Source organism: Palaemon carinicauda, chromosome 1 (genome assembly GCF_036898095.1).
Source record: "Palaemon carinicauda isolate YSFRI2023 chromosome 1, ASM3689809v2, whole genome shotgun sequence".
NCBI classification, from domain to species: Eukaryota; Metazoa; Arthropoda; class Malacostraca; order Decapoda; family Palaemonidae; genus Palaemon; species Palaemon carinicauda.
In genome coordinates, this window is record NC_090725.1 from 211,596,051 (window position 1) to 211,608,967 (window position 12,917).

The 12,917-nt window shown below is 33.5% G+C and overlaps 1 protein-coding gene across 1 annotated transcript in view; it reads right to left on the minus strand.

The window, feature by feature from the left end:
• The window catches only part of LOC137644071 (uncharacterized), a 32,421-nt gene that overhangs the window by 18,266 nt on the left and 1,238 nt on the right, over window positions 1-12,917 (minus strand). The window lies entirely within an intron of this gene.

The following is a 12,917-nucleotide window of genomic DNA, read 5'->3' on the forward strand; positions in this document are numbered from 1 at the left end:
TGTCATCCAGTTGTGATCTGAATTTATCCTGGGGTAGCTTATTGAACTTCCAAGTGGCCAATTTATTTTGGTATCAAATTGTTTCCCCTAAATAAAGATACCTTCATTAGATACGTCTGAAATTTGTGCAAGAACGAATCTTTAGCGAGTTCATGCAACAGTCCTACGCATGGTGCTCATGGGTGGTGAAATTCTACTAAAATGAATTCCCCTGAATTCATAAACTGTGCCATTCACCTTCGTAGTTTTGAATGCTAAAGTAGGCTGTAATATGTGATAAGCAAAATTTCGAATGGCAAGAAATTTGGCGCTATAACTTTCCATATTAAAGAAATCTCGAAATAACAAATTATGGGTTTTTTAAATTGCAAAATTTGACACTTTTCCTATTGTTTTTATCTTACGCAGTTTTTGTTTCGCGTGTGTTTGCCCTTATTTATGATAGTATTTTCTATGAGCAGCTTTCTTATGTGAAAAATATTGGTTAGTAGAGAAGCTTATGATTGTTGAGGAAATAGATGAAATGTTACATCAATCCGCTGTGGGCAAAAATGTAGCCTATGGTGCCTTTTTATTTTAATTCAGTTTAATATAATTATTCATATTAGAAAATTCCTCATGGTGTATGCCGTCCTTATCCTTCCATCCTCAACAATTTAGTTTATGGGAAAAAATAGATATATTTTGTCTGCTTATCGTATAACATTAGTGGTGCAATATTGTGGTGCAATATTTATATCTTTTTTTTTTATCAAATAACGTAATTTTTTAGGCATACTGTCTAGGCTTGGTTTAAGCGAACTTAATAGCTCTCATAAATTAGGTTCTTGGAGAGAAAGACATTAAAACCCCCTTGGATAATACTTTTTGGAGCCGTAATTCTTGTGTAAGATTTTTTTTTTTTTTGTAAATTTATTTATAATGACTCCGTATTCTAAACTTTTAGACATAGGTTGTAAAGCTATTACAAGTAGACCTATTAATTTTTTTACTTATATATAGGCTATCTATCTATCTATCTATCTATCTATCTATATATATATATATATATATATATATATATATATATATATATATATATATATATATATATATATATATAAATATCATTGATTTTTTTTGCTGCTTCTGATGTTTGAATTGTTAGATAAGGCAAAATGCTTTCCCAAAAGATATTTAGCGAAATGCACCTAACATGATTATTAGATACAAAATCACGTGATAACTTGCTTCCTTATAAAGGCGTTCCCGTTTATAGGCAAGCTCAAGACTTTACAGATATGTGCATGGAGCCTAAATGAGCGTGAAAACAAGTTTCACTGGTCATCAAAAGACGCGATCGGGGCCAATCGCGTAATATAGACTCTTCTCTCCATAGTATGATTTTACCTCCACCACCACCGTCACACTGTGACCTTCTTATTTTCTGCTGGGAAATTCGGTTTGATTTATCCAACCCAAACATGAGGTATTTAGAAGATTCACCAAATAAAGCATATTTTGTCCTTATCTTACCAAATTCAGAAATATGAAAAAGTTAAGGATTAATTTATAACTGTTCAAGCTATTGTTATTGGGAGGAAAACAAATGATTTGAAGTTTCATATACTAATAATAATAATAATAATAATAATAATAATAATAATAATAATGATAATAAATGGTCACATTAGTGTGGGATTACTCTCATAAGGACGGACAAGGTGATATACGCACATCGACTAGACGTCACCCTGGTCAATAAGACAACGAAGAAATATCGCTCATAGATGTCGCGGTGCCAAGGGACTCAAGAGTGGAAGATAAGTGGAGGGAGAAAATAGAAAAATACCAAGACTTACGAATTGAATTAAGAAGGCTATGAAATATGCAAGCAGAATTGAGCCCAGTAATCATAGGAGCATTCGGGATCATACTTAGAGCATCGAAAAGGAGTCTTGAGAAAGTAGGAGCCGTTATAGCCACAGGACTTTGTGCAGAAGAGCGTGCTACTTAGAACAGCACATATAGTGAGGAAAGTGATGGATTCCTATGGAAGTTGGATGCAATCTGGAACCCCGCACTATAAACCATCAGTCTCGTGAAACTGATTAACAAAAAAGTTTATGAAGATGATTGTGGAGATGATAGAATCAAATTATACAAAAAGCAAGTAAAACAATCCCAAGGTTAAGGTTATAACGATTTCTTGACTACATTCCCTACGTAGAGCAAATTGAAAGGCGGACCTGGATCTTAGTAGGGTGTTAACTGTAAAATCTCCATTAGCCGCTGGCCTGTTCGTCACGATTGCATCATTCAATTCCACACTCCTCTCTCTCTCTCTCTCTCTCTCTCTCTCTCTCTCTCTCTCTACACACACACATAATATATGTATATATACACATATATAATATATGTATAAATACACATATATAATATATGTATAAATACACATATATAATATATGTATGTACATTAGTCAGGGCCACCCTTACTACCTTGGTTTGCAGTGAACGATTAGGCTAAAGTCTCCCAACATCACCAATCCAATCTGCAGTGACCACCGTGGTGATGAAAATGACCAAACCCCAAACATGACTAAGCACATGTCTGAGGCCTTTCGTCCTGCAGTGGACTATAAATGGCTGCATGTGTTGTTGCTGTTGCATATGCAGTATACATATATAGTCATACAGAGTATACATTCAGTATATATATTATATATGTATTATATATATATGTATGTTTACTCAGTATAATATATGTATATATATAATGCACTCACATCTGTATATATATATATATATATATATATATATATATATATGTGTGTATATATATATATATATATATATATATATATATATAAACCCAATAAATGTAATATATATGTTATACTTGTTTCAAGATATGTATGCATATACGTATATATACACATACATGCACGTGCATATATATATATATATATATATATATATATATATATATATATAGGTATATATGTGTGTGTGCGTGTGTGTGTATGTGTGTGTATGTATGTATGGTTGTATGTATATCAGTACATAGATTTGTAAAAGTCCAAATTTTGTTATCAATTTCCTCTTCATACGTAATAAGAAAACAAAATAGTTCACTAAATTATTATCTTTATGTAGTTTAATGGAATTGATTGAATGATATTTCTCTAGCAGAGAAACGGCTTCTCTAGTGAAATCACTCAAATCGTAGTTTGTTTGTCGAATACCAAAATAAATGGAAAAGTTTTTACTTTATAAGTCTTACATATCAAGTTGTCTTAATGGTGTCTACTACCTTTCTATTTTTTTATTAGAATAGTTTTTTCTTATTTTTTTTTCTTTATTTTTTTCTTTGTACCTACTGTATATGTTATTTGGCTTTTATTCTTTCTTCAACTATGGAAGACAACTGCACCAGTCTCTGATCTTAGCAGTAGTCTGTAATTTGCTAAATTTCTGAGAAAATATAACCTACCTAATTCAGGCTTTAAAATTTGCTTTATTTTAGCCACACTACTTAGATCTATCTATATATCTATCTATCTATATATATATATATATATATATATATATATATATATATATATATATATGTATATATATATATATATATATATATATATATGTATATATATATATTATATATATATATATATATATATATGTATATTTATGTATGTAAGTATATATATATATATATATATATATATATATATATTTAACCTTTTGGTGGGTATTCAATAGGGATTTCAACAGTTTTTATTTAATTACCATGGATTCTTTTCACCCATTTGATCATTATGATTGTCAGGGTAATGAATCATATACATTTTCAGACAGATATCTTTTCCTGTTTCAGCTATTTTGAACTTTGGGAAAGTTTTCTCGTAACTAAAGAAGTTATACGGTAGTATGACGAGTTTTGCACCTGAGCAAGAAAGGTACAATTAATCATGTTCATATCCGTGTTACCAGAACCTGCATTGGCTGTTATACCATTCAACTGATATTTTTTCTTGGCAATTGTTAAATAATAATACCAATGAAGCTGCCAAACATCGAGGAGTTTTCTTCATTCATAGAGGATGACTAGTGAAATCATCGTCTTCAATTGCCACGAAATTTCTTTCTTATGAGGCTATTGTGGGCATTTGGGCAGTCCTTGTGCTACTGGGAATAAGTAGGTCAGACCCTGAAGAGTTGGGGCACGAGCGGTCACCGATACAGAAGGTACGGTGTTAGCGCCCGCAAGGACCACGGACAGTTAACGTGGTTTCCAAGAGAGTTCATCTTTTATGCTTATCGGAATTTATTATTGAGAAATGCGTTCCTGTTGGTATTAAAAGTAGGACAGTAATGAAAATAAGGAAGCAAAGTTATAATCGAAAAACTTATGAATGTTAAAAAATTCAATGGAGTTTCTATATTTCCAAACTAATATAGTATTATTTCTTTTATATAAAGAGGGAAAACTGAACGGAGATAACTACTCAGATATCGACAGATTTTCCTTCTTAAAAGGATATTGATAATGAAAGGTTGTCTAATCAAGAAGATATATATAAATGAACATCATCCTTGATTACTGGGTATGTTTAGCCAGTGCGTACTGTACTCTAGAGATCCATATTGTATTTAGCGGTGCGGTCTCACATTACCCAATACTGCATACAGTGCATTGCTAATCCAAATCTAAGAAACATTGCAAAGATTCTGCAGCACTTAGACTACTTCATTTATTTATTGTCTCGTTATATTTTATTTGATCTAAATTTGATTTCCCACGTGTAATTATCTCTTTATGTAGTTATTTTATTGTTGGTAATAACATTCAAGTCCATAATATATACAGTAGAAAGGTTGAATAATGTCAAATCAATGGCATATTCACTGTGGGTTAGCGATTAACTCAGGCGCAACTCAAAGAATGTCGAAAAGAACTTTGAGATGTACTACGAAGACTTATTTTCGCCCAAGGGGATGGTGGGCGGAGATTTAGAAAGAAACGGGAGAGACGGCGTACCTTATTGCATGTCAACATAACGGAAGGTTCTCGCCTTGTGGCACCCCGCAGTGATAGACGTCGCTCTTGCTTTAGTTGTCAACATCTTGGAGATGCTCTTCAAACAATACGGTCACGAGCAAGAGTTGGCAACAGCCTCAACTTCAATTACGACCCCACCCATATACGCCTTCGCGTCATATCTTTGATGGATTGTGAAACATGCCCTATCTAAGGAACACTTAAAGATATACGCTTTCATAGATCATGGAGCCGCTCCAGCGCAAATGAATGATAATGGCTGGACGTCGTAATAACTGGTACAAAGTGATGTGCGGCGTTTCGCAACCAATCTTATTATTTGTTTTGTCAACAGATGGCTAAATGCACGGTGTTAACAGCAGTGTCGTTCATCTTCTCTTGCCGTGTTCGAATTTATTCATTTTAATTAAAAGTTTTTTTTTATGTGTCGATAGTAAATCATTTACTTTTGTAATTGTTTTTTAGCATGTTCAACAGATGCCAACATTTTATCTTTTAATAAAATTATCTTAATCTTACCTTGCAATCAAAATTATTAGCCCAAAACTACCACAGATGTAGGATATATGACATCAGTTTATTGCGCAAGTAAACATAATTATGTTCACTTAAAAAAAAAATATTCTAACAGTATAAATAAACAAACATCATTTAGGCTTCTGACAGGTTTCTCACTTTGCAACAAAACAGTCTCTTCATCAAAATTGCTTTACATTCTTTCCTCACATTTATGGAGAATTAGGAATAAGTTAACTTTAATGCTTCTTGCCATTACTTCAATGGCCACTCCTAAATTGTCTTGATTGCGCCATTGCGTCGTCAGGAAATATAGCTGGTAAGTTTTGATAGCATTGAAGCAGATTTGTTTTTGTATTTATCATTAGGAAATCAAACATCAGAAATTTAAGAATAATATAGCAAGTGACACTTGTAAAATTAGTCAGTGGTATATCGGATGCAAGAATTCGTTATAACACAAGTAAAGCCTAGAATAGACCATGTTCATTTCTGAATAAAACAAAAGTGCCAATGGGGGCCTCTTTTGCAATTAATGCTCCTTTCACATCATTTTTCTTTTACTTGTGGGAGCATGCTAAGTTAGCAGCCTTTTGACTTGACACAGTCCAATAATAATAATAATAATAATAATAATAATAATAATAATAATAATAATAATAATTACAACTATTAAAAGATACTAATTTGATTTTATAGTATTGTATGGACAGCTTTATTATCATTATTATTATTATTATTATTATTATTATTATTATTATTATTCAACCTAAAATGAAATTTTTTATTTGTGATAGAATTGGTGGCTAGTTAGTAATAGAAAAGGAATAAGATAAGCTTCCCCAGAAAAGGACAGATTTACATTATTTCTTCCTGACCTTTTTAGGCTTAGTTTCTCACAATCATGGATATTCTCGTTCTTATCAATTACCGGATAACCATGGTGTGATCGAACATTCTGATGTTTAGTAGAAGTAGAGTGGGGCATCGGTTAAGAGGTTAGGAAAAAAGATTTGCATTGTTGGGAAAAAGGTCTCTTAGTTGCTAGACAGTCTCCTACGGGACAGAATAGAGTAGTATTATATCATGTATGTATATACATATGTATATACATATATAGATGTATATATATATATATATATATATATATATTCATATGTATATATACACACACACACACACACATATATATATATATATATATATATATATATATATATATATATATATATATATATATATATATAATGTGTACAACAAAAGCAGCCGTTTCTTGTCCACTGCACGATTAAGGACTCAGATATGTCCTTAGTCATATCTGGAGTTTGGCCATTTTTATTACCACGCTCGTCACATCAGACTGCTGATGGTGAGAGTCTGTAATCTGATTGCTCACAGTAAATCATGCTAGAATGTGGTTCCTTAACTACTTCAACTTCGCTGATCATGGCGATACACAAACATTTTTACCACGTTAAGGTATCATCACTGTATAGATTAACTCCGAAATTGTAAATAAATATTTAATCAATTGAGGCTCTGAGGCAAAAGAGGGATTAAGAAAGGTTCCTTTCAGAATTCTAAGCACTTTTATCATTTCATTGAAACCTAATGTCAATGAAATAATTTCGAGATACGATAGAATACTTATATTCTATTCATATTATCCCCTTTTGGCTCTTCGTGAATCCTTCGAGCATCATGTCTAGGTTAGATGACGATTCATTATTTTGCAGAATAGTAAAGAAATATAAATTTATCTTTAATTTATAACGGCTTATACATTTTTTTTTTTCAAATAGGACATAGCTGGAAACCAATTAATAGATGGTTCTTTTCCTGTATTAAATGTTACACTGTGACCTTAAGTTTATCGCATAAGAATTTTGTGAATATTGTACAATCCATTATGGCATTATTTATGCCTTTTTTGTTCACATCTTCGAGGAGTACTGCAAACTACTCTGCTTGGTCGCTTTCGAGGTGTTAGTCGAGAATCCTTGCACCTGCTTTGTGTAATTTCACAGTTCGATTGTTGTACTCAAGAGTACCGCAAATTATGGGCCTCACCTGTAAATATACACATTCTAGACCGAACGGGATGCACAAGCATAGAAGCCATGATTACCAAAGGGAAACATATGACTGCTTGGTCATGTGACATATTTTATACGGACAAATGAATAACGGCCACTGAAAACTTGGCGGCCCATATAAGAATTACAAAGATTAAGCAAAGTCAACCATAAAAAAATGTAAAATTCCATCCACTACCCTGGAAACCTTTGCTAGTGGCCATATGGTCTGGAGAACGAGTGTTAAAACGAAATTATTGTTGTGGAGCAAGGTTGCGCAGCTCATCTCGCATTGAAAAAGGCGGCAGCGGTAAGCCAGAAGAGACGTCCTTGCAGCCAGAATCCTCATTGACGCGTCTACCATGAGACAAGATATGCAAATTCAAGCCATTACAATCCGCGCAATAATTCTAACATCTACTGAGGAACTTTAAATGTCGTCATCAGTAACGTTGGACTACTCTTAGCATGGTCTAGAGTTCTAGATGAACAGGTCAGCCCATTCTCTTGTTTCTAAAAAATTCGAGTCCTACCCAGAATAAGTTTCCAATTGTTACTTGCTTTAAGTTACGTCATCATAATGTTTAGTGTCCATATACTTATCTTTCTTCACTGATTTACGTCAAACTGAAATACTTAGAGTGTTGCTATCCAAAGCAGAGGATGTATGTTAAGCAATTGTGGCAACGGTGCATGATATGAGATCTTTAATTTCTAGCCGTCCAAAACCGGCTAGAAAAGTAATTGCTTACTGATATTTTATATAATGGAGACTAATCATGTTATTAGTACAGCATATGGGAACTGTTAAGAAAGCAGACAGGTGACGTACAGGCACAGATGAAGATTATTGAAGGAGGCTCTCTTGTTGACTTGCTTTCTAGACCGGAGCAATTAGGTAGTTTAAAATAAGTTGATGATTTGGTATTATTTTTAATCACTTTTCTTTATGAAGCTATTTTTTTAACGCCGGTATTTCAATGAGCGGAGCAGAGTATTTATTTTGTTCGCCTTCGTTTTAGTAATAAAATTGCGTACGTTATTTCTTCTATAAAAAACTTTAAATTTCTCGAGGTAACAACCTTTAATTTCTTATCTACTCGTTTCTAGACTTAGTCTTGATCATTGAAGAGTATCATTATCCAACAAGAGTGCATGTTCTTTTGGTACAAGTAAAATAAAGAAATGTGAGATTATTTAAAATTGTTGAGGAAGTTTTCAGGGAAAGAAGGTGAAGGTCAGTATTTAGAAACGAGTAAAGGGAAACTTGGAAACTTAACAAAGAGAAAAAGAGGTACCAAGAACCATGAGTGTGTGAACTTTGACTACTCGTGGTCTCGAGATCGGCCAGCACCACGTAATGTTTTAAAGAGTAACCAAACAAAACATTCTAAAATGGTATTCTTTCTATATATATATATATATATATATATATATATATATATATATATATATATATATATATAATATCACCCACGAATGGCATTTAATACCGAATTCTATCTTGGGAATATACATCCATAACATGAATTCCAAGTGGATGTATATTCCCAAGATAGAATTAGAATTCGGTATTAAATGCCATCCGTGGGTGATACTTAAATTGATTGAAATCACGTGTGCTTGTGATATATATATATATATATATATATATATATATATATATATATGTGTGTGTGTGTGTGTGTGTGTGTGTGCACATGGGTGTGTAAGGTTATGACGACTTATAGAACACATTGCAGACAACAAAACAAGGGAACATGTCCATTACGAAGCTCACAATTTTCTCAGGAGAAAAATTAAGTTACATTTTTTTATTTTTGATTATTTTACCCGATAGTTTTTATAAGCGTTCTTTACAATGGAGGGAGGACGGGAAGGGGCTTAGATAAGGTTACAGCGTAAATCGTTAATATATGCTAGAACTGTTTAGTCGATAATGTGTCAATGATTACCCAGATTCAAATTCAAACTAACAAAACTTAATGAATAGAAGCTGTCCAAAGATGATGACAGTGTTGCATCTGAATTTTTTTTATATACAAAGCAAATTAACAACTGCTTTGTAATACGGTTGTGTGAAAGAGCGATTCCATAAACAAACTAAAAGTATTAAAACCGTACCGCCGTATATTTGATTTTTTGAGACTTTTTACTGCGCTGCCATCTATTTTAGTGCTTGAAGAATGTGGTAAGTAAACTAGTCATCGTCATCTGAATCAAATTGATTCGTTTGTGCTTAGCTACTTAGTTGGTTTAAAGTGCGGTTGGGCCCGAGTTCACCCCCATCGTATGTGTTGCGCCTGCAAAGGCCGAATCTTTAAGGCTTGTGTAACAGCACGATAAACCCCAAAAAATCTAACACGAAAAGCAATTTATAAACATCTACGAATATTGAATTTATAAGCAATTAGTGTTTGAGTCCTGAAGGGTACAAGGGGAAACGACAGCCTTCTGAATCATTCTAGGGGTCTTTAGCAACTTTTTTGAGCGTAACAGTTGTGTCATAACAGTAATATGAATAGAAAAACATATAGCATATGATATAGAGACTTTAAATTGGACACGAGTGGAAGATTTCCCAGAATGTTTTATTGAAGAAAGACTTCTGAAGTAAAAGCAAGTTTCAGGAAGAAGAGGGTTGTCCAATACAAACTCAAATCTGACAGATCAAATAAAAACATCCTTTTAACATGGTTAGCGAAGAATCTTAATTGTGAAAATATAATTTAGTAATATTACTTGATCCAAGTTCATCCCTCAAGGTGTTTTTGATGGAAATCATAGTCCACAAAGGAGAATATTCAGCTAGAGTAGGCTGGAATCGCCTGGGTTATAAATCTAATATGCTTCATTATCAATGAGACTCATCCTACAAGTGTCCTCACATCTTTCTAAACAATCTCATCGGAATCAATGTATCTCATATTCAAACTTGAGCCAACTCCTGCCTTCACCAGCTGACACAGGCATGGAAGCTTTATTCTATAATGCTTTGATTGAAATTGGTCCGTTTTAACCAGTGGACATCAATATCCATTGCAGTTATGATGCTAGATAGTTATCAATCATTCACTATAAGCAGTGGAATTAATGTACTTTAAACTCAGGCTTTACCCCACTCTTAGGTGCACCAACCGAATCACCACCTTTCAGACGTAACTTGACAGTACGAGCAATATGTGATGAGAAATGTTGAATGCTTTCGAACGAGCATGATAAAATGACTGCGGAAGTCCTGTAGAGAGTAGGGTTCCCCTGCTGTATAGGACCAGGAAAGCAGCCCGTAAAGTAAAGTAAAGTAACATTAGAATGGCAGATGGATCAGTGATGAATTTATTGTAGATAATGATAAAAAAAAAAAAATCACCGGTCTCTGATTTAGTGACAAAATTCAACGAACGGTTAATGAAATGTTTTATTAAACTAAGGAGGGAATTCATGGAAGGTGTCATGCATTACTTGCATTTCCTCCAGAATTCGGAATATCAGAAGTACATTATCTTTCCCCTATCCTTTATATTCCAACTAGTTTCTATTGGAAGCTCTGGAAGATATTATTCTGGGGGAAATCTTGTATTGGCGAAGGCACTGCTTTTGGAGTGAACAGAATCTTGTTCAGACAGAGCTGAAGACACGGGGTCGTCTCATTGGAATAATTACATTTTGAATTTTAATCTTCAGCCCGCTCTTGCCTACATCAGCCAAATCACACAGAAAGTGATTCAGCAGGTGCAGGTTCTCAAAGAAGCAGAGATGATGGCAGGATTGGTCTTACTGGGAGCAATGCATTCCTAAACTAAGCTTTATCGTGCACCTTCCTGTGCTTATCGATTCACCACATGTATGGACGTATCTTTAGGCTGTGTCCACATAGGTAAATGACTCGGCAGGTGCAGGCAGGGGCAGTTGGCAGAAGATTAAATCTATGATATACTTATTCCAATAAACCTAATCTATTAACGTCATCAGTTTTCTATTGAAAATCCTTGAAATCCATGTATTTTAGATTTAGGTTTCAGCCAGCTCCATTGTCGAGTATTTTCAGGATATATGAGCTAAATTACAATACGTGTTTCGTGTTTTTTTTTTTTTTTTTTTTTTTTTCAGATAACCTACTGTAACGTCCCCAATCTAACGAAGGGACTGAAGGACACTTAGCTCTAGCGGTAGCCAGGGAAAATCTTAAGGTTTAGCTAAGTGATGACATGATTCCTCGTCATCGGAGTATAAAAGGGTTGTTATATTGACCAACCTGAATTATTGTCGTATCGCAAAAAAAAAAAAAAAAAAAAAAAAATCTTGCAAGTCCTATTAGCTTTAATTGTAAATGAAAAACTAAATGGTATAGGAAAAATTAAGTATGTTCATAATGTTTCTATGGGAATGTAAATTCAGCAGCCTATGAACCTTCTGCAAAATATAAAGAAACTAAGGGAACAATTAATTTGATTGAATTGAAGATTTTCCTTCACGCGTTCTTCAAAGACCAGATTCATTTTCATAATTCGCTGTAAATCGTAAAACTTCCAACCTTCCAAGGATTTCTGAATTTCTTATTACTACAATTTCCTTTTTTAAAGAAGAAAATTATCACTAAAAAAGACGCCCCCCCCCCTCTCTCTCTCTCTCTCTCTCTCTCTCTCTCTCTCTCTCTCTCTCTCTCTCTCTCTCTCTCCTAAATATTTGCACCTTTCTTTTCTTTGAATCTGATTTGAGGTTAAATATTACTTTTATCTAAGATGTCTTTTGCATAACTGTTTGCATTTTTCCATGGCCCAACAAGGGTGTCATGTTACTCTTCCCGTTTTTATTCATATAATTATCTATATCTTTTCTTATTTAAGATGATTACTGTTGTATGTAAAAACAAGTATATATGAATGGAGCATGCAACATGATTACTCTAGTTCGAAAAACATACATCTAATAGTCTGCCAATCACATTTAATAACTTATTCTATGGAAATCGGCCAGGAGTATCTAATGAGGTTCTTAATAGTTTGACAGATAGTACTCACAGTACTCAATGATTACGAGTAAGTTCTTAATTTTTTAGAATCATATATTCTAGTATTCCTGGATCTTCCGTTTAAGGAAAATGTCATTCCTTTTTTTAACTAATTTTACACAGTAAATCAGATAAGTTTGTTATCTTTTTTTTTTCTAAAAAGGGTAACTATTTGAGATACTTGATCTCTCTCTCTCTCTCTCTCTCTCTCTCTCTCTCTCTCTCTCTCTCTCTCTCTCTCTCTCTCTCTCTCTCTTTGGGGAGAGTGTATA